We start from the raw sequence: 23,217 nt of genomic DNA, 5'->3' as shown, positions 1-23,217 counted from the left end.
AGAAACACCAGACTCTAGTTTTGGCCAGGAATCAGCATGATCAGGGTAACCACTGCTGAAAATCTGTCTTGCTTCATGACATCGGCATTATGGTGATATAATTCTGTGTATCTGGATGTATACGATACAGGGCCCTCCTGAGCATAAACGCATTGGGTACTAGACCTGTGTATAATAAAAACTTAAACATTTGGCCTTATCGTGAAAACATTAGGCCTTATCGTGAAATTTGGTGTTTGTGCGCTCGTTGTGTACAAAGTCAATGGGAGTGGATCACCGCCGTTGACGAAATAAACGGCAGTGAATGGACTGGTGACAAAAACTACGATAATGCCAAACATTCCTCTGAAACAGCATATTTTCAGCCATGGTCCATGCCAGTGCTCCTAAATAATTTAATCGCCCGAGTCCTGACCAGTTTATTTAGAAATCTGACTGAAGTCTTTGTGAAGAAAAATCTGCTGGAATTGTGCAAAAACATTATTTCTAAAATAAAGACTTTTTAATTTTAATAGTAGTCATGCCAAAATGCATGATTCTAAAATTATATCAGATCTGTATCTGTCATCTGACCTGAATGCATCGTCAGAACAAGTACAGACTACAGTTTCCAAACATGCTTACCTTGACTTTTGACTGGATCAAACAGCGTAACCTGCATCGGCAGCAAGTGAATGGGACCGTACAGCTTGGAATCAGAGCAACACAACGAAGACTGTCGAGTGGACAAAATCGGTCTTTCCAGTTCATAATTCAATAAAAATGGACAAAGTAACACAGTTCTGGTTCTCTTATAGTCTGAAGATGTCGAAATCGGATATCACAACACATGAAGAAAACGGTAAATTCGAAGAAAAATAGAGACCAGGAAGGTGTATCAGTGTATTATGCACAGAGAGATAGTGTGTAGTCGATCATGTGACGTCATTATTCTCCACTGTTTTCGATCGCGTGAATGTCTGCCTGGGGGCGGCTGGGGGGCTGAGAAGGGTCTCTATTAATTTCATTTCTTGCATTTCCACAACATCTGTAAGACTTTTTAGTGACATATTTGTGTATAAAAAGACAAGACCTTTCCATTCATATATAATTTGTCTATAATCATCACTTTCGTGAATTTTCTTTGTGTGTATCCTTTAATAAGGGTGGAACCGTGGATTTGCGACCACGTGCCCGCACGGTGATGGCCAAGGCTTCCGTCCCGGAACCTGAACCTTTTCGGGGAGCGTCGCACTAGTACAGAAAACGACGACTCCTCTAGGGCTGTCAGACCCACCGGCCATCAGGTCACCTAAAGTCCGGGGGGAGAGCACGGGTCTCTCCACCCGGCAAAGACTAGGCTCGATGCCGTGTAAGACCCCTCTAGGGAGCGGCGGCAAAGGGCTACCAGCCCCTAGTCGGAAGAGGCATCTGAGTCCGACCGTGTCGGACTCTCAATTCAATCTGACACCGTCAGATTCGGCCGACGCCTCCTCTCGCTCGGCTAGCTCTCCCCGTGGGAGAGCTAAGGAGAGGAAGACAGGCGCAGCCCAGCCTCTTGTCCCTTCTTCAGCTCCGGCGCCGGAGCGACCGAAGAAGAAGAAAAGAAGAAGAGGAGAACCACAGACGTAAGCCCCGCTCCGTCGGGCGGTCTGTCCTCTGATTCTTTTGATGGCCAGGCCTCTCAGCTTCTCAAGCTACTCCAGAGTGCCTTTCAGCACTGCGGGTTTTTACCCCCAGGCTTGCCTGCTTCAGCCGACGGTACTACCAACCGAGCGGATCAAGCAGACACCGGCCATCCAACACACCGAGGTGCCTCTAGCGATTCTCACGAACCGCCGGCCCTCGAACAAAATGGCCAGGCGTCGTAACTTCATGTTACAACAGAACGCCCTCGAGTATCACGGATCTTTATCCTCATACTCCCTGTCAGCTAAAACCGCCGTGTCGAGCACCGGGCAGGTCAAGCAGACAGCCGCCATCTCACACCTCGGAGAGTCACCGGCAATATCATGATTCGCCGGCTCACGCACCTGCAAGGGAAATCCCCGCTAATACACAGGTGTTATCGACATACGGGCGTCGCCCGCCATTATGTCACCAGACTCCCGATCATTGTACCCTCTTCTGCCCCCGGCGGGGGCCGCACAGAAGAGGAAGAAGAAGAAGAATTTCTAGGTCGCTAACCCCGCTGTGCGGGCAGACCTTTCTTTCTGATTCTTGTACCGATGGCCAGGCGTCGTAACTTCATGTTACAACAGAACGCCCTCGAGCACCACGGATCTTTATCCTCATGCTCCCTGTCAGCTAAAACCGCCGTGTCGAGCACCGGGCAGGTCAAGCAGACAATCGCCATCTCGCACCTCGGAGAGTCACCGGCAATATCATGATTCGCCGGCTCACGCACCTGCAAGGGAAATCCCTGCTAATACACAGGTGTTATCGACATACGGGCGTCGCCCGCCATTATGTCGCCAGACTCCCGATAATTGTACCCTCTTCTGCCCCCCGGCGGGGGCTGCACAGAAGAGGAAGAAGAAGAAGAAATTCTAGGTCGCTAATCCCGCTTTGCGGGCAGACCTTTCTTTCTGATTCTTGTGCCGATGGCCAGGCGTCGTAACTTCATGTTACAACAGAACGCCCTCGAGCATCACGGATCTTTATCCTCATGCTCCCTGTCAGCTAAAACCGCCGTGTCGAGCACCGGGCAGGTTAAGCAGACATTCGCCATCTTGCACCTCGGAGAGTCACCGGCGATATCATGATTCGCCGGCTCACGCACCTGCAAGGGAAATCCCCGCTAATACACAGGTGTTATCGACATACGGGCATCGCCCTCCATTATGTCACCAGACTCCCGATAATTGTGGGTCAGGCGTCGCAACTCTCATGTTGTTTCATACTCCCATGAGCAGTGCGGGTAATTCACCCACGCTTCATATCAGCTTCAGCCGCCTTGCTAAGCACTGTGCGGTTCAAGCAATCACCTGTCCTCTCACACCAGGCATTTATTGAAACGCTGTTGCATCTATGCGTCCCCGAGCATTACGGGTTCTTACCCTCGTGTTCTCAGTGGCGTAGCTACGGGGGGCCTGGGGGGGCACGTGCCCCCCCCCTGAGATTTGGCGTGCCCCCCCAGGTGCCCCCCCAGAAAAAATTGGCAGAGCAAAAAAAAAGAAAGAAAAAGGGAGAAAGAAGAAAAGAAAAAGGAAAAGAAGAAGACAGAAGAAAAAAAAGAAGAAGAGGAAAATAAGAGGAGGAAGACTTGCAATTAAAAAACAAATCTTTCATGTTACCATATAAAATTTTTGCTTACGCTTCGCGCCAGAATTGCCTGTTCGATGAGATTCATATCTTGTTCAATAGGCTGATATGAACAAGTTTTGAAGTCAATATACAAAACATATTTTAGCTCGGACATCGATCTTTCATTACTTTTTTCATTTACAAATTCAAGTGGTCTGTTAAATGTCCGTTTTATGGTCTACATATCAGCATTTTAAGCTCACCCTGCGTGGTTATATTGTTTAATTTGCCAAGTTCATATTGTCTACGTGTATTCCATAATGTTCCATTAAACAAATGTATTCAGAATGCCCAGATTGATTTTAGATCTAAATCTAAAACATGATGCGCGATAGCCTGCATGTTCTTTATTTAAAATGTACTTAAATGATCCAGTTTCACATCTACTCATTATTAACGATCGCATTATTAATGATAATTTTCGGTCTAAAATCTCAATTTTCTTCCTCTCGCGCTTCGCGCTCGCATCAATTGTTTAGTTACATACCTATCCCATTTATTAATACAAAAATTAGAATGACCAATTTCTAGGTCGGAATGTCAAAAAAATTTGCTCGCGCTTCGCGCTCGCATTATTGAAATATAATGGCGTTCGCAGTAACCATCTAGTTACATACGAATCTTGTTCAGGATCACACATAACATTGCCCAGAAAATTAAATTTTCAGGAAAAAATACATGAAAGAAAAAAAAATCGCTCGCGCTTCGCGCTCGCACTTTTCATAAGGCTTATGAGATTATTTCATGTTTATGTTGTTTTATAAGAATAAAAGTAAGAAGTGACTGATCGGGGAAAATATAGGAATATAAATTCGGGCCCCGCCCCCTATTGGCGAAAGTCGGATCCGCCCTTGTGACACATACACACCGGAAAAATGGCCGGTGCCCCCCCTGAAAAAGCAAGGACCCCCCAGTGCCCCCCGCGGGAAAAAAATCCTAGCTACGCCACTGCGTGTTCTCCGTCATTATAAGACCGCCGCGGTCTTATTGCCGGTGTCGGGTATTGAGCGGATTGAGATTTCTCGCCAATCCGCACTCCGGGTAGCCATCGGCGAGTTTTACCTGCATGGGTATCCCCCTTATTATGCAGGTACTCCCGAATTCGCCCTCTACGTCAAGCTCACGTACGGCGACGGCTCTTTCAGCGGTAACTCTCTCCATTCTACCCCCTAAGCGGGCCTGTAGATTGGAGGTAAGAATCTCTTACATACCGCATGCCGCACTTCTCTCGTGAGAATGTTTGGCTGCTTTTGAGAGGGCAACCTATCACGCCCGCGGACCGTCCGCCCAGGCGACGGGACCGTCGGTTTCTGGCCTGAACCTCACTTTCTATTCGAAAGTAAGGGTGCCCTGTCTTACTTAGCTCCTACTCTTGTAAGGTTAGAGTCAGGGCTAGTACAGACACCCGTATGTCTCACTATCTCGTAGCTCTCCGAGCTTATGAGTATGTATATCGGATCTGAATGTCACGGCGATTAAAAGTTCTCCTGTGCTTAGTAATCGCTATGCCTTCACCACCCGGTGCATTATGGTTATTTTAACCTATTTGTCTCGTATTCGGGCGGCTCGTACGAGCCCTGCCCGAGCTGCCATCACCGGTCGTCCCCCCGGACACCGCCGGCAGCACCCGCACCGAATACCTGGAGGGAATCAGCTTTTCATATGCTAGATATCCCTCCTGTTGACATTCACAGCTGTTCCCCGAGTCTTTCCCGGTCGGGTAAGCATCATCTCGGAGGAAAGAAACCGCCGTACATCTCATGAGATTGTTGGCTATGTACGTGCGTTCAAGCTTGTTTAAAGCCCCAGGATTCTCTGTCGGCATTTCTATGCCTACTTTCTGGGCACACCCACCGTGCCGGGTCGGCGAGTTTACACCAAACTGTACGCCGCCAGACCATCGGTCGAGCTCTAACAGTCTATCTTATAGACTGCCCTCTATGTGGGTCAAGCTTGCGGGCGTCTCCGCCGTTTCCTCCTTGTGTGGAGTGGTCTACGGTCGATGTTTTTACCGTGCCCGTTTGTCGAATCGTCTTCTTATTTAGAAGCTTTTTCACTCGGCACACTCGAGTCGCCTCGCATGCTGCTTTCATCCTCCTTCCATGCAATGCATGTGGCCATGGTCACCGCGCGACCGAGGATGATGTAACCGTGGATGGATGTATGCTTATGCCTGCCTAACCACGATCACTACGACCCGCTTTCTCTCGGGCCGACTGTGGATGAGTCTCTCCATGTAAGTGATTTACTTCACTGGAGTTCTTCTTTTAGAAACTTAGATTCTCATCCCCCGCTGCTTAGGGCGTCTTTTTTTGCAGCCCCCCGCAGCTTTTCGGAACTCCTTATCTTACCGATATTGGACTGTTCCACGCTGCCGCAACCGGCGCCGGCGGTGCTTGCTCTTACGATCACCAGAGAAACCAGGCCTTGTGGCTGTTTTCGTAAACAACTGGTTCTCTCCGCAGACTGAAGGAAATTTTTGTGTTTACTTTCCTCAAGTCTCCTTACTCCTTCGCTTGTTTCTTCAAGCGAGGACATCGACACTCTTAGCCAGTTTCCGTCCCTAACTTGATAGGACAGGGCCGTTGTTACCTCATTCGATTCCGTTGGGAACGTAACTGTTGAGGTATCATATCTGGCGATGTCTGTTGGTTTAGAGCATCTCTTGATTGTCGTTTACACGTAAGATCATGACAGAGACTTTTTTCGCCAGCTCCCTCTGGCGTACGCTTGCTGCTGCTAGGGATTCCCCCGCCCAGCGGACATCCATCGCAGCCTAGCCTTACGGGCTCTCTCGGCGATGGTGGCTTGTGCCGAGCCACCTCTTCCACCGCGGGCGCTGCACCCTCAGGCGGGTGCTTTAATCAGTATGGGAGAAAGGGGATCCTGAGTTCTCTCTTGATCACTCGGCCTATCACACTTGTTTTGTCGTGATGTGTACCGCGCTGTTTCTCTGACACGCCCGGTTGAGCTGTTTTGACCAGACTGCTCTATTCTACATAGGCAGCAGGTCCGCGGCATTTTCTTATTAACAGGATGGCACTCAGTCGCTTTCTCGACACTTGACTGCCTTACGAGTGGTTTTCTTAAACCTTACTCTCCGTCGTTCCAGGTCCCCTTCGGACCGCTAGAAACGTTCTGCCACAGCCATCTATCAGAATTCTGCGGATGTTCTGCCCTCACGCATTTGAGACAGATACCGAATTCTGGGCGCTTTCTCCCACGCGGAGGCTTCTGAGATATCTCGCCTTCTCAGATTGATCGATTGATCACTTACTGAGCCTTAAAAGCTTCAGTTTTCCGATCACGATTCTTGTTGAAATTTTCAACAAAATCCGAATCTTACGATCTAGTCAGCTGGTGATGTTGTTCTCCTGACACTAGGCCGAGGGCCCATGATACTTAGTATCATTCTTCTTGGGCTCTTTCTATGGAATCGTCGTTTACGACTTCTTGTGGACCGCCTATTGACGCTCCTCTTTCCTTCACTTCCTTGTTCTTAAGGACTTCTTCACATGAGGCTTTATTTGCCTCCTCTGTCCTTAAGGCAACGGCCTTCGTGTCTTCATCTCCCTATTTTTACGCACTTCTTAGTCTAGACATGCCTCCCTTCACGTTGAATCCGTGTTGGTCTAGCAAATCAAATGGGTATATCCCAGTTATTGATAGTAAATTATGAAAATACTTACCATGATTTTATTTACGAGATAACTGGATATACCCATTTTGAACCCTCCCTCCTACCCCTCGCCTTGTGTGACAATATGTCTTGCTTGCAGGCTCATGAGAGGATATGGACGCCAAATTGCGCGATGATCTTGGGATAGTGCGTTAATAGGGAGATGCAGCGCGCGCGCAGGAAAAATTGTGTACTCTATATTCGGCACGCAAGTTAATCGTAATGAACTAGCAAATCAAATGGGTATATCCAGTTATCTCGTAAATAAGAAAATCATGGTAAGTATTTTCATAATATGTAGCAGATAGAGGAAACTCTACTTTTTTGTCTCCATATAGTTTAAAAGCAATAAGAGTGGTTTTACTAAATAGCAGAAACACCTTTTTCCTCAATGGGGGCTCGAAAATAGCACATTTTCCCATGAATTTGCAAATTACGTAAAAGGGGCTGGTAACTTTGGCAGTTCACAAAGGGGGTATGTTCGACCTCTTTATATGTAGCAGATAGAGGAAACTCTACTCTTTCGTCTCCATATAGTTTAAAAATAATAAACGAGGTTTTACTAAATAGCAGAAGCACTTTTTGCCCCATGGGGGCATTAATGGTCAAAATACGTATAATCGTAATGAACTAGCAAATCAAATGGGTATATCCAGTTATCTCTTAAATAAGAAAATCATGGTAAGTATTTTCATAATATGTAGCAGATAGAGGAAACTCTACTCTTTCGTCTCCATATAGTTTGAAAATAATAAAGGTGGTCTTACTACATAACAGAAACACCTTTTGCCTCAATGGGGGCTCGAAAATAGCATATTTTCCCATAAATAGGTAAAATATGGAAAAAGGGTAAGTGATTTCGGAGACCCCCAAAGGGGGTATGTTCGACCTCTTTATATGTAGCAGATAGAGGAAACTCTACTCTTTCGTCTCCATATAGTTTAAAAATAATAAACGAGGTTTTACTAAATAGCAGAAGCACTTTTTGCCCCATGGGGGCATTAATGGTCAAAATACGTATAATTATCGGGTAGCTTCAGCAGTCCTCAGAGGGGGTAGGCTTTGCTGTACCAGCACACCTTTTTTGTAGCAGATAGAGGAAACTCTACTCTTGTCTCCATATAGTTTAAAAACAATGAAAGTGGCCTTACTACATAGCAGCAACACTTTTTGCCTCAATGGGGGCTTGAAATGCATATTTTTCCACAAATAGGTAAAATATGAAAAAGGGTGGGGGGTTTCGACGCTCCCTGAAGGGGGTATACTTCAGTGTGCTAGTAGTTTAAAAAGAATGAAAGTGGCTTCATTCCATATCAGAATGGGGGGGGGGGTATGCTTCAGTGTGCTAGTAGTTTAAAAAGAATGAAAGTGGCTTCATTCCATATCAGAAACGTCTTTTGCCTTAATATGGGCTCCAAAGCGGCATATTTTCCAATAAATGGGTAATAATGGTATTTGCCCTTCAACTAAGCAAATAAAGACATACATACTCTCATGAAGCGTTACATTATTATCAGTAAATTATATCCTCTTTCGTGTCGAATGCTGATATTTTGAAATAGTTGTTGATGTTAATGATTGAACAGATAGATATCAATGCACATGACCAAAATCATGCCCATTTCGGGATAAATTTTATTTCAAAATATATCATCAGAAAACAAATCGATTTCTACTATCCCAATCATAGAGAAATGCGTATTGATTAAAAGATTGTCCCATTGTCATACTCTGTTCAATAAAATATGAAAATAATTGATTTTCATTTTAAAAAAGTCCAAGAGGGCCGCCAAAGATAGGGTGTCTGGAAAACGAAGACCGGGGCCACATATCACACTCGTGTGAAAGCGTTTGTAGTTCACGCACGAAGTGTGTACAAAGCAGTGCGAAGTGTGTACAAAATACGTGCGCAGGTTAGAATGGACTTTGGACCTTGTCCCCTACACATGTTCTCTCATTGACAGTGCGTGGGTCCCCGGTCTTCGATCTTCGTTTTCCAAACCCGTTGTTGGGTGTCTGGAAAACGAAGACGGAAGACCGGGGATCGCAATGGTTTAGATAAGATACCACTTATAAATGTCATTATGAAGGCCTCTATTATTCAGCTCAAGAATATATCTTGAATACATTGATATCATTAATTGGCTGATAATGAAGTCATGTTAATTGCTTGTATCAATAAATAGTATAGTTAGACCAGTTGAGGCGGGATAGGTCTGCCAGTTTACACCACTATTTCACTGAGACAAGACAGTAACAAACTCGAGTAATCAATCGAGACAAGGAATTTCAGACCAGTTTAATGCTTATCTGGTCCAGTAAAATGAATTCGACCAGTAAGACGAGTATGCCACTGTTCCATTTTCCAGAGTCATTTTCTGTGAACTGTTTTTTCCTACTTGGCTGACATTAATTTGCAATTTTACTACCATTGACATAACGCATGTCCCCGGTCTTCGTTTTCCAAACCTGTTGTTGGGTGTCTGGAAAACGAAGACAGAAGACCGGGGATCGGATCGATCCGTCTAGCTAAAATAAACCATTATTTTATTCAGATCAAATTCAGGAATATTCTGATCTTGGATACGTCATCTGCTTTGATTGGCTGCGGATAAGTTATGGTTATTTGTGTGATTATCGTTATCAGCTAGGACATAATTAATAAGGATATACATAACAATTATAACGTACATATTTTACGGGTGTCTGGAAAACGAAGACCGAAGACCGGGGACACATATCACACTCGTGTGAAAGCGTTTGTAGTTCACGCACGAAGTGTGTACAAAGCAGTGCAAAGTGTGTACAAAACACGTGCGCGGGTTAGAATGGACTTTGGACCTTGCCCCCTACACATGTTCTCCCATTGACATAACGCATGTCCCCGGTCTTCGATCTTCGTTTTCCAGCCCGGTTGTTGGGTGTCTGGAAAACGAAGACAGAAGACCGGGGCCATCGCATCCGTCTAGCTAAAATAAACCATTATTATATTCAGATCAAATTCAGGAATATTCTGATATTGGATATGTAATGAATTATGATTGGTTAATGATTAATTGTATGGATATCGTAATGTGAATGATAATTGATTGAGCAATATATCGCGCTCAGCTCAGCTGGCATTAAAATTTTATACCATTGACATAACGCATGTCCCCGGTCTTCGATCTTCGTTTTCCAGACCTGTTGTTGGGTGTCTGGAAAACGAAGACAGAAGACCGGGGCCATCGCATCCGTCTAGCTAAAATAAACCATTATTATATTCAGATCAAATTCAGGAATATTCTGATATTGGATATGTAATGAATTATGATTGGTTAATGATTAATTGTATGGATATCGTAATGTGAATGATAATTGATTGAGCAATATATCGCGCTCAGCTCAGCTGGCATTAAAATTTTATACCATTGACATAACGCATGTCCCCGGTCTTCGATCTTCGTTTTCCAGACCTGTTGTTGGGTGTCTGGAAAACGAAGACAGAAGACCGGGGACATGCGTTATGTCAATGGTATAAAATTTTAATGCCAGCTGAGCTGAGCGCGATATATTGCTCAATCAATTATCATTCACATTACGATATCCATACAATTAATCATTAACCAATCATAATTCATTACATATCCAATATCAGAATATTCCTGAATTTGATCTGAATATAATAATGGTTTATTTTAGCTAGACGGATGCGATGGCCCCGGTCTTCTGTCTTCGTTTTCCAGACACCCAACAACAGGTCTGGAAAACGAAGATCGAAGACCGGGGACATACGTTATGTCAATGGTATAAAATTTTAATGCCAGCTGAGCTGAGCGCGATATATTGCTCAATCAATTATCATTCACATTACGATATCCATACAATTAATCATTAACCAATCATAATTCATTACATATCCAATATCAGAATATTCCTGAATTTGATCTGAATATAATAATGGTTTATTTTAGCTAGACGGATGCGATGGCCCCGGTCTTCTGTCTTCGTTTTCCAGACACCCAACAACAGGTCTGGAAAACGAAGATCGAAGACCGGGGACATGCGTTATGTCAATGGTATAAAATTTTAATGCCAGCTGAGCTGAGCGCGATATATTGCTCAATCAATTATCATTCACATTACGATATCCATACAATTAATCATTAACCAATCATAATTCATTACATATCCAATATCAGAATATTCCTGAATTTGATCTGAATATAATAATGGTTTATTTTAGCTAGACGGATGCGATGGCCCCGGTCTTCTGTCTTCGTTTTCCAGACACCCAACAACAGGTCTGGAAAACGAAGATCGAAGACCGGGGACATGCGTTATGTCAATGGGAGAACATGTGTAGGGGGCAAGGTCCAAAGTCCATTCTAACCCGCGCACGTGTTTTGTACACACTTTGCACTGCTTTGTACACGCTTCGTGCGTGAACTACAAACGCTTTCACACGAGTGTGATACGTGTCCCCGGTCTTCGGTCTTCGTTTTCCAGACACCCCGGGATTCGGGTAGGGCGTCGGGCCCGACGCCCTAAGCAAATAATTATACATTGTCCCACGTGCGCTTATCTGTGTTGGGGATTTTCGATGTGAACATTTTTCAGCGTAGATTTCAAGATTTCACAAAGTCCAGTTAATGTAACTGTACCAGATGTAGATCCTCGATGATATACTGGCAATTAAGCCTTGTTTTACAGACTTTATCATGAAATCAGTGTTAACTGCAACTACTGGAATTTCTCTTTAATGTCAGCCAAGTAGGAAAAAACAGTTCACAGAAAATGACTCTGGAAAATGGAACAGTGGCATACTCGTCTTACTGGTCGAATTCATTTTACTGGACCAGATAAGCATTAAACTGGTCTGAAATTCCTTGTCTCGATTGATTACTCGAGTTTGTTACTGTCTTGTCTCAGTGAAATAGTGGTGTAAACTGGCAGACCTATCCCGCCTCAACTGGTCTAACTATACTATTTATTGATACAAGCAATTAACATGACTTCATTATCAGCCAATTAATGACATTTATGTATTCAAGATCAGAATATTCTTGAGCTGAATTATAGAGGCCTTCATAATGACATTTATAAGTGGTATCTTATCTAAACCATTGCGATCCCCGGTCTTCCGTCTTCGTTTTCCAGACACCCAACAACGGGTTTGGAAAACGAAGATCGAAGACCGGGGACCCACGCACTGTCAATGAGAGAACATGTGTAGGGGACAAGGTCCAAAGTCCATTCTAACCTGCGCACGTATTTTGTACACACTTCGCACTGCTTTGTACACACTTCGTGCGTGAACTACAAACGCTTTCACACGAGTGTGTTATGTGTCCCCGGCTTCGGTCTTCGTTTTCCAGACACCCGCCAAAGATATCAATTTTGAACCCCGTTGGACACGATTTTGGGAAGGGGACATCAAGATTTATTAACTAGACACTTAAGACAAATACCAAAACGTTGAGTGAAAAATATTTTGATGGTACACAGGAACCTCTTATCCGACTCGACTACAACGATGCAGTCATACATGGTATAGGTTCGTTGTTGAAAACTAGGCTGAAAACGTAGCCTATAGACTGCCCAATGGGCAATCAATCTTTGCTGAAATCATTGATTTATCACCAGAGTCAAAATGAAGATGAAAATATGTTGTTTGGAAGATTTAATATCATGCAAAATGCAAGAAGCACTAATAAAGTAGGCATATCGGTCGCCCACCTCAGCTATATGGTGAAAATAGGCCAAAAACGCACGATTTCTATGTGCGCACCATATTGAATAGGGGGCTGAAATCACAGTCTATAATGTCATTTCCAATTACTGACATATATTTTCTTAAAGTAGAGATATAGATGAAGACAATGATATTATGCTTGAGAGGAAAAATATCAAATAAAGTACACTAAAAAAAAAAATAAATTTCTGAATCGATTTTCGACAATTTTTTATGCAAGAAATCTCCAAAACTAATGATATGCATATTTCATTACGTAATTTGCATATGTAAACAATAATTTCTGTTCGTGAAATTTTGCATATCTCTTGTGCACTACTTGAACAATATATTGTGAAAGTTTCATACAAAAAAGCTGAGATATTCTCCCTTGACTTCATGCTATGTGTACATTGTGAAATAGGGCCATTTTGTAGTGACGTCATATATTACGTCATTTCGGAGGGAAGACCACGCATAGAACCCGGCAGCAATGCATTTTTGTAAACTTCAAGGTCCATGCCATCCAGCTATGGGGTCATTTGCTTGTCCGGCTTTCGGTTGAATAAACCTCCTGGGCTGCCGGACTAAATGGGTCATCAATACATAACACCACCATAATGTCTGACTCATTCATTATTGGCCTTCCCCTACCTGTCTCGCTAAACAATGCGAGCGCGAAGCGCGAGCTAATTTTTGTCTCACCTGCGAAGGAGAGTGAGACTATAGGCGCCGCTTTTCCGACGGCGAAGGCGGCGTCAACATCAAATCTTAACCTGAGGTTTAGTTTTTGAAATGACGTCATAACTTAGAAAGTATATGGACCTAGTTAATAAAACTTGGCCATAAGGTTAATCAAGTATTACTGAACATCCTATTAGAGTTTCATGTCACATGACCAAGGTCAAAGGTCATTTAGGGTCAATGAACTTAGACCATGTTGGAGGAATCAACATCGAAATCTTAACCTGAGGTTAAGTTTTTGAAATGTCATCATAACTTAGAAAATATATGGACCTAGTTCATGAAACTTGGACATAAGGTTAATCAAGTATCACTGAACATCCTGCATGAGTTTCACGTCACATGACCAAGGTCAAAGGTCATTTAGGGTCAATGAACTTTGGCCGAATTGGGTGTATCTGTTGAATTACCATCATAACTTTGAAAGTTTATGGATCTGATTCATGAAACTTGTACATAAGAGTAATCAAGTATCACTGAACATCCTCTTCGAGTTTCAGGTCACATGATCAAGGTCAAAGGTCATGTAAGGTCAATGAACTTTGGCCATGTTGGGGTCTTTTGTTGAATAACCATCATATCTCTGTAAGTTTATTGGTCTAGTTCATAAAAAGTGGACATAAGACATTATGAAAGATTTCTGCCTAAATGAGACAGAAAATCGTGTACAACTCTTGAACGCACACACAGGTCACGGAGTGACCCTGAGTGCAAACAGCTGACTGTGTTACAACGTAGGGGTGATACATTTTCACAATAGGGGTGATCAAACTCACTGGAGGGACTTTAATTCACTTATAACAAAGAAATGTGTACTACAGTACTCCTGTTGAATGCTCTGATGAAAATTATATGAGTTTCACATTCATTTGAACGGGAGGACAAGATTATTGTATTATCGAGTGCATTATGCATAAATCATACTACCATTGCGACCCCTGCCAGGCCGATGGTTCAGGCATGACAATCCTGAGTGACGTCACCGATAGAGACCTCAAATGCCAGGAGAGCCTATTCGACAACTAACTTCATCTAAAAAACACGTATTGAAGATAACATCCAATGGGGAAATGGCTTTCATTTTCATGAAATATACATTCCATTCTTCAATAAATCTTTAACCCCGTCGTTAACTGCCCATTCATTCTCGAGCAATGGGGGAATGAATACAGAGTGTCTCAAAGTTTGTGTGAAAAAAGGTGCATTTTCCATAGAACTTCTGCCAAAAAGCAATGCGTAAGGGAAAGATTAGCCCCAAAACACGAATAGATGAGTTAATCAAATGGAATGAATCATAAATAAAAATCAGTGAAATATAGTTTCTCCTGTACTCATTACTGAATACCCCGACTTGATACGATTAATTTTTCCCCCTCTCCATCAACTTTTAAGAAAAAGGGTGCATATTTTCATAAAAATATCATGTGTTATATCGACGGACGCCCGTGCGTACGAGCAGGAGGAAGCCAGATGTCTCGTATTTTTCATAATGGTAACCATGTATCAGGCGCGTACGCAGGATTTTTGAAAGGGGGGGGGGTTTCGAGCTGATTTTTTTTTAAATCTCCCGCCCAGTCTCTAAAAAGTGATGAGCGGGGGGGGTGATGATTTTTTTTTCTTTTTTTTTTCAGCGCTGCAAATAAGACAATAACATTTAAGTGGGGATGGGGTATGTAACAGTGCGGTCATGACCCGCGAGCGAGCAGAAATGTTCTCGTTTTTGCGTTGAAAACATAACCTTTTTGTCAATAGTTTGTTGGTATCATAGTCGATGCTACATGTCCTTCGGATCGTAGCACTCATGATATGGCCTTGATCAGAACACTAGAAACTTGAGAAATGTCATGAATAATTACGAGCGAGCGGAGCGAGCGAGCCGAAATGTTTGCGTTTTTCCGTCAAAACATACAATTCTTCTCAATAGCTTGTTGGTAATGATTACATATTAGTTGATGATACATGTCCTGCTCGTAAGTCTCATGATATGGCCTTGATCAAGAGACTAGAAACTTAAGAAATTTCATAAATGATTACGAGCGAGCGGAGTGAGCGAGCCGAAATTTTCGCGTTTTCCCGTCAAAACATACATTTCTTGTCAATAGTTTGTTAGTAAATCAAGTATTAGTCGATGCTACATGTCCTTCTATTCGTAACACTCATAATACGGCCTTGAACAGGAGACTAGATACTTATGGAATTTCATAAATTATTACGAGCGAGCGGAGCGAGCTAACCGACATTTTAGCGTTTTCCGTCATTTTGGTTTTCATATTGGTAAAACACATTTTGTAAGAAAACGTATGTCTTTGTCTTGGTTCACTTGTATTCATAAGTATACATCATGATAATCATGTATGGCCTTGTTAAAGGCGATACCGTGATCATGTGGGCGACATGCGGAAATAAAAGATATAATAAAATGGAGCGAGCGAAGCGAGCGGAAATTTTTTCTGTGTTTTTCGTCGGAAACATGAGATTCTGTTCATTATTGCTGTCATATACATTATTGGGTAGGGGAACTGTCCGTAACCAGACCAAGGAGTTATCAGGCGCTTGCCCGATAACTCCTTGACCAGACCGACCTCTGGGGAGACAAGCAACAACAACAAAAAAAAAGGGGGGGGGTTTGAACCGGCCCCTAACCCCCCTTGCGTACGCGCCTGCCATGTATCACTGAACATCTTGTGCGAGTTAGAGTAGTATTCAAAGTCAGCACTGCTGCTTTATTGAACCGAGTGATGCAGGTGCGACGGCCAGAGGCATTCCGCTTGTTTTTGTATACATTGACCTCAAACAGGGACTATAAGGACTATATCTTACGAATCCATTAAGAGTATACATATCTCACCATAGTCATCTAATGCCAGTGCCAAGCGCTTGCTGATTTTGTTAGAATTACATCTGAAGTTCTCAAACCTAAAAGTGACAAGAAGACTACCGACAGAATACCACGTGACCACCTTCCATCCCAATCTACCCCCTCTCCGCAAAATCCTGTTTGATAACCACCACATTTTACACACTTCTGATCGTCTCCAACAGGCCGTTCCCGATACTCCCATTCTAGCATACCGACGCCCACCGAATCTCAGGGACCTCATTGTTCGTGCTGAATTGCCCTCCCTCACTAACCATTCTTCTCCCATACAGCATGGCACCTTCAAATGCACCAGCAACAGGTGTATTATATGTGAAATACACATTCACGAGGGCGACACTCTCACCAGCAACTCTACCAGCCTTTCTCACCGAACCAAGGGCAACATCACTTGCACTACCACTAATGTTGTATATCTCATCACTTGCAGAGTTTGTAGGGTACAATACGTAGGGGAAACCAAGACCACATTCAAGAAACGATTCTACGGGCACAGATCCACCGTCAACACAGCAAAGCTGGACACTCCAGTTGGCCGCCATTTTAACCTTCCCAACCACTCCATCACTGACATGATGCTACAGGGCATCGAATCTTTAGGTACCCGTCCTGACTCAGTCCGTACTAGCAGAGAGAAGTTCTGGATGAGACGACTTCGCACCATCCAACCTCATGGCCTGAACATCCAAGAGGGGAACGACTGATTAATCCTTCTTATCCACTTTCCATTTGTATACACATATGTTTTTTCCCTCAGCTCTTTTAGATTAGTTACATTTAAGTTTCTGCCTCTACTTTCCTCCCATATCTCATACAAGCTCAGCTCCTATTTTTCCTCCCTTATTCAGGCGATATAACATTCATTTTATATATATATATTTTTTTTTTCTCCCTTCACCTCTTAGATTTACCACTTATTTATTTTGCTTTCTTTCATGGTTACTATGTTTAGTTTTTTTTTTATCAATACGCCCCTCTCTCATACAGCATCAGTTTCTTTATTTGCTTTTACCCTTTTAGGCAATTTGCTTCCCTTCCATATATACAGGTGGTTTTTTTTCTACTATATAGTCTTCTGTTTTTTCCCCTCACACCCAGCGGATTACAATATCAGTTAACCCATTTGTATATGTATTATTTTTTTTATTTTTAATATATTTATATACTTTTATACTTACAGATTTATTTTATCACTTACTTTCTTCTCTTAGTTAGTTTAATGCTCTATCATACATACTTGTGTCTTTTGCACATTATCAGTTGTTCCCTTCTCTTTCCCTTTTCCCCACTCTTATGCACAAGCTTATTATGCCTTTCTTTGTTACCTGTTTGACCCACCTCTCACTAATTCTCTTGTTTTTCATATCTTCCTCATACCCTCTATCACTGTTTTGTTCCAGATCCTGTTTGATGTTGCCTGCCTCATTATCTTAATCCCTCTTGGCTTGAGGTCTTTCTTTGGCCTCCACTAACTTCCCTTTGTGTCTGCCTACTCCTTTTCTTTCATCCCCTTCATTAACCTGATTGGTCATCTCTTCTCACTAATGCCCCTTTTGTCTCCTTGTTCCAGTGTTGCTGTTGTATGTCTGTGGTCTATATTATGGTTGTTCCACCTTATATGTTTGTCATTTTGCCTCCGAAGAAGATTCTGCTAGGATCGAAAGCTTAGGCCCCTTTTGACTCTTATTTACCCCATTGGCTATCTTTTAGATAAGCAGTTTACAGCAGCTTCTTTTTGCCATTTTTCCCAGAATTACATCTGAACACATGAAACACTTTTGTAGTAATTGAAATCATGATTATCGTACGCAAATTTTTCAATTTTTTTTGAAAATTAAACCTGAAGAGGGGCATTCTAAGGCTTATTGAAAATTTGATATTTAGATCAGAAAAAGGGACATTTTAAGGACTGATTTAAGGAATTCATGGAGAGCAGACATAATCTCACCAAACCACTAATGCGAACGTAAGCACAGAAGGAAATGTTTTATATTAAGGCCTTACAATGGGGCAATCACTTTAAGTAGTCATGAAAAAGAAGCATCTGTCACTACGTAAAACAATAATATATTTTGTGTATGTTGATTGAAAACGGAAGGTTTTAGTACAACAGGATTAACAGACAATGCGAGCACCAGGAACAATGACGACATAGGCCCTAAGCAAATTGTTTCATAAAGTTATTAAAAATGTTTATGTAATATAACATAACATTATTATTATATAATATAACATTATAAGGAACAATAATTTCTTCTTTCCCACAACGTTTCTCTTCCTTTCCCCCTTTTTTCTCCTTTTCCCCGTTTTTTTTGTCAGCCGATGGGGGGGGGGGGGAGGGCACGTGCCCCCATGCCCACCGTAGTTACGCCACTGCCCAGAACACATATCCATTAACTTACTTGCACTCAAACACATACACCTACCCCTCCCAGACACGCACGCACCCACACGAGCGTGCAAATTTGTTTTTCAATCAGAATTTTAGTGAAATGTTAGATGAAAAGGCTGTGAAAGGAGTAAATTCATGAGAATTTTCAATTTCATTGTTATTTAGATTAGCATATCATAATATAATGTTATCGAGCTGGGACGATTGTCGGTAACACGTGCATGCATGTGTGAAGCCTCTGATTATTTTTATACCCAAGCGAGGAGTTTTACTAATTGAATCAGCTTAATTTATCTCTATACATTAAACGTTTCCTTTCGTAATCCCTTATCTGGTTTCTGAATTTCTCTTTAACTAATTTTTTTAATTTCTCTTCCAAAGGCATCCTAATTTCTTATCTCTTTGGTCAGAACCATAATAAAGTGCGTTCGAGAAAAAACGAAACCGAGATTCAGTGTACTTTTTTTTGCTATCATGAACATAAATTTAATGCAGGCATGACTGAGTTAGAACAATGGAAAGTGGTGTTACCAAATTTTCAATTGCACTAGCAAATTGCGATTTTGAGTTGTTTTTTCTGGCTTTACTAGCTTATGTCTATTCGGACCACCTATTCTTCTTTCATATGAGACATCATGCGTAAAATATGATTGACACATGGTCGAGAAAAAGTTGCCTGAAAACACGCTCGAGTGCTACCTATTCGACGATTCGTTGAAAAACAAGCGTTTCGTTTTCCCAACAAAGTAGATAATGGGCTTCGGGCCGGGGAAGCAAAGCCCTTTATTGTTGCAATAGTAGTAAATTTAATAATAACATGAAAACATGTTCAATTTCTACCTATTCAACGAATCGTTGAAAAGACAATGGACTAGAATACGCAGTGACTGCGATCTTACTGTTAGCTTAAATATGACGTTGTTTGGATTCTTTCAAATTTGTAACAAGAGTGTCGCTAAAAGCGAGCACATAATACGCCCGCCTGTAACGCGGAAAATGGAGTTATTGGTCAAGCAAGAAAAGTGCAAGGTGGCGACTTCCCCTTTGACTCTCTGACCTCAATATCAATAGAATTCCGGGGATCTATGTATCAAACGCACCAAATTATATGATCCTATAGATTAAGTTAAACTGAAGTTATCTCGTATATATAGGACTGCATAATTAAGGTAAGATGAAAACATGTCACAGTGACCTTGACCTTTAACCTTTTTGACCTGAATCAATAGGCACCCTGGGGTCCATGCTTGTATCATACACACCAACTTATATGAGCCTACGTTAAGTTAAACTTAAGTTATCGCATTTACAAGGACTGCAGAAGGTAAGATGAAAACATGTCACTGTGATCTTGACCTTTGACCATTTGACTTCAAAATCGATAGGCTTCCTGGGATCCATGCTAGTATCATACACACCAAATTCTATGAGCCTAGGTTAAGTTAAGCTGAAATTATCGCCGCAGAAGTGTAAGATGAAAACATGTCACTGTGACCTTGACCTTTGACCTCAAAATCAATAGGCTATATAAAATCTATGCTAGTATTATTCACATCAAATTACATAAGCCTAGATTAAGTTAAACTGAAGTTACCGCGTTTACAAGGACTACAGAAGGGTAAGCTGAAAACATAACACTGAGCTTGACCTTTGACCTTTTGACCTAAAAATCATTAGGCTTATATATACGGTATATGTGCAAAATTTCGCCGGGATTTGTGCAAACAACGGAATTTGTGCAAACGCCACGCCGGGAAATGTGCAAATCTGTCAAAATTTATCAACGGCATCTGTGCAAACGTGACGACGGGATATGTGCAAATGAACAATTTTCACGGGAAAAGTGCAAACCTCCGGGATATGTGCAAATCACTGCATTTATCCATATAAAGGCTATTTCTCATGAAATGTTTCATAAAATTACTGTTAAAAATGAGAAACATGCCTGCATAAGGGAGAAGCTACAGTGACATCGGCAATGAAACGCTTTTCAGAGATGCAGGGGGGGGGGGGGGCACCAACCTTAAATTGAAGACCCACTATCGTTTGGAATAACATGGATGTAGAGTGTAGTCTTTTAATGCTCCAGACCCGGTCATTTAATAATTTGAAGATCCTTCTGAACTAAGATCCTGTACTAAAGCATACATAAGGAGCATAGCCATTCAAAAATTATTTTAAAAAACTGCAACACCTCACCGTCTACCAAATTAAGACCTTGTAGAAATGAATATAGAATGTAGTCTTTACCCTAGACCTTGTTGTATCAATAACAAAAAAATCCAATTTAATACCTCACCGTCTAATTCCTATGGAATAATTTGTTGTTGTTATTGTTGTTTTAGCATATACGGCGGGGGTCATTCAGTAGTGAATATTTGCGCCAAAAAAAACCCACATCCACCGAGCCGGATTCGAACCAGCGACATAAGGTTAACAGTTGTCAATCATCTACAGTCCTCCGCTCTACCAACTGAGCTATCGGTGGTTACTGGGTTTGTGTAGTCTTTACTCCAGAACCGGGTGATTAAACAAATTCAAAACTATTTAAGCCCCGTCATCTTCCACTACTAAGACTCTGTTATAAAGAACGTGTATATAACGTATTCTCAATTCTCCAGACCCGTTTATTCAAACAAATTGTCAAGACCCCACAGTCTCATTCCTGTGAAAAAAAGATGGATATAAAGCGTTGTCTTTTCTCCAGACCTTTGATTAAAAAACCTTCAGAATTAAGACCCAAGACTAAGACTCCGTTATAAAGCAAGGGTACATATCGTAGTCTTTACTCCAGACCCGTTTTAAAAAAATTATGTTCTAATCTTCAAAAATAAGACCCTGTAAGAAAGCATGGATATAAGCGCACAGTCTCTACCCAAGACGCTGTTATTAAAAAATAAAATGGGAGATCTTCAATTTGACGAACCCACCGTCTCATCTCTGTGGAAAAAATGGATATAGAGCGTAGTCTTTACTCCAAACCTGGTGATTAAAAAAACTTAAATACTTCATCATCATGCCCCATCATCTTCCAAACCTATAGTCTATAACAAAGCACGGGTATCTATAGCACAGCCTTTGCTCCATACCCATTATTAAAAAAAACTACACTGTACACTCACTGTATAATTACGCTGTATACCCATGTGCTACATTACAGGGTCTTAGTTTTGAAGAGGACGGGATTGAAGTTTCGAAGATTCTTGATTTTTTTTTCAAATGAAATAATAACTCTATATCTATATGTTTGATTACATGACAATGGTTTAGAAGATGGTGAGGTCTAAGTTTTAAAGTTTATTTCTCTTTTTAACCAACGGGTTTTGAGTAAAGACTAAGCTTAGCTAGTCCAGGTATAGCGTTAATCCTGTTGTATGGAAGAATATATGGCCAAGACTGAGTATTAAAAAGTAGACTAATAACCTTCATCTTGCAGGGTACGGTCGCATTGGGTCTTGAAAAGGAGACTACCACCATGGGTCGGCAGAGCAAAATTGATAGGGGGAGGGGAGGGCACAGCGAAAAAGGGCACTTCCTCTTTTGAAAAGGGCACTTGAAACAATTTTTTTTAACAAATTAAATAGCATATGTACCCTAGTAGGGTAATGAGCAAAATGATTGAGGGGGAGGGCAAACATGGCGTATGGGGAAAAAATTCTTTGAAGCTGCGAGCGTGCGAGCAAAATTTTGAAACTTTTAATAAAAAAAAAACATTTGTGATAGATTTTGACATAGAGAACACTATCATTTCACCGCTTTTCTTTCCCTTTCTTCTTTTCTTTTTCTTGGTCTCGAAAACTTTTGGGGTCCATGGAACGAGGTCCATTTCTTAAGGGGGCAAGTGCCCCCCTCCCTCGGCTCAGATGCCCCTGCATAAAAGAAAGGACGCTAATTGCAAATACATATACCTTATATTAGCAAATTGGACATTTGAACAAACCAGAAGAGAAGGGGCATTTATCAGAATATTCATATGGGGCACTTGATCAAAGGTGAAAATGTACACACTGCAGAAGAAGAATTTCACTCTGAAAAGGGGCAACTTAACCCTATCTAGGCCGGGGTATTTTTGGAGTTCATATGGCCGGGGGGGGTGGCTCCCAGGCCCCCCCCCTTGAGATCTCGGCCGTCGACCGCGCGATCGCACCGAAAATTGGCACGCATGTTGTCTGGGATATAATCTACAAAATTGTATAGTAATTTATTTCATGCAAATCGTTATTACCTAATTATGCTAATTTATGCGTAATTAGTATGCGAAATCATACTTTTTCCTCTAACTCCATAAATAAAGCTCCAAATATTCTAACTTTTGGCATAGAAACCCTTTGTGATGTTCTTAGCTATTGTACATGAAAAAAATTGTGATATCAGATCAATTTCTTATGTATTATATTGTTTTTTTGCAATTTCTTATGTATTTCTTCGTTTTTTGGACCTTTTGTTTTTCATTGTTTTTTCAATGAAATTCGTTGGGGACTCTTCTAAGATCATAAACAGCATAAAATGCATACATTTAGGACAGC

At 41.8% G+C, this 23,217-nt stretch overlaps 1 protein-coding gene and 1 non-coding gene across 2 annotated transcripts in view; one reads left to right on the top strand and one right to left on the bottom strand.

The window, feature by feature from the left end:
- LOC121409675 overlaps nucleotides 1-23,217 on the top strand; it is an 88,335-nt gene that overhangs the window by 13,996 nt on the left and 51,122 nt on the right. The gene's annotated exons all lie outside the window — the stretch shown is intronic.
- Nucleotides 21,091-21,179, bottom strand: TRNAY-GUA. Its single transcript is given in 2 exon segments — nucleotides 21,091-21,126; nucleotides 21,143-21,179. It is a non-coding gene; the product is annotated as a tRNA-Tyr (tRNA).

Source organism: Lytechinus variegatus, chromosome 2 (genome assembly GCF_018143015.1).
Source record: "Lytechinus variegatus isolate NC3 chromosome 2, Lvar_3.0, whole genome shotgun sequence".
Classification (NCBI taxonomy): domain Eukaryota; kingdom Metazoa; phylum Echinodermata; class Echinoidea; order Temnopleuroida; family Toxopneustidae; genus Lytechinus; species Lytechinus variegatus.
This window is presented reverse-complemented; position numbering and strand designations above follow the sequence as displayed.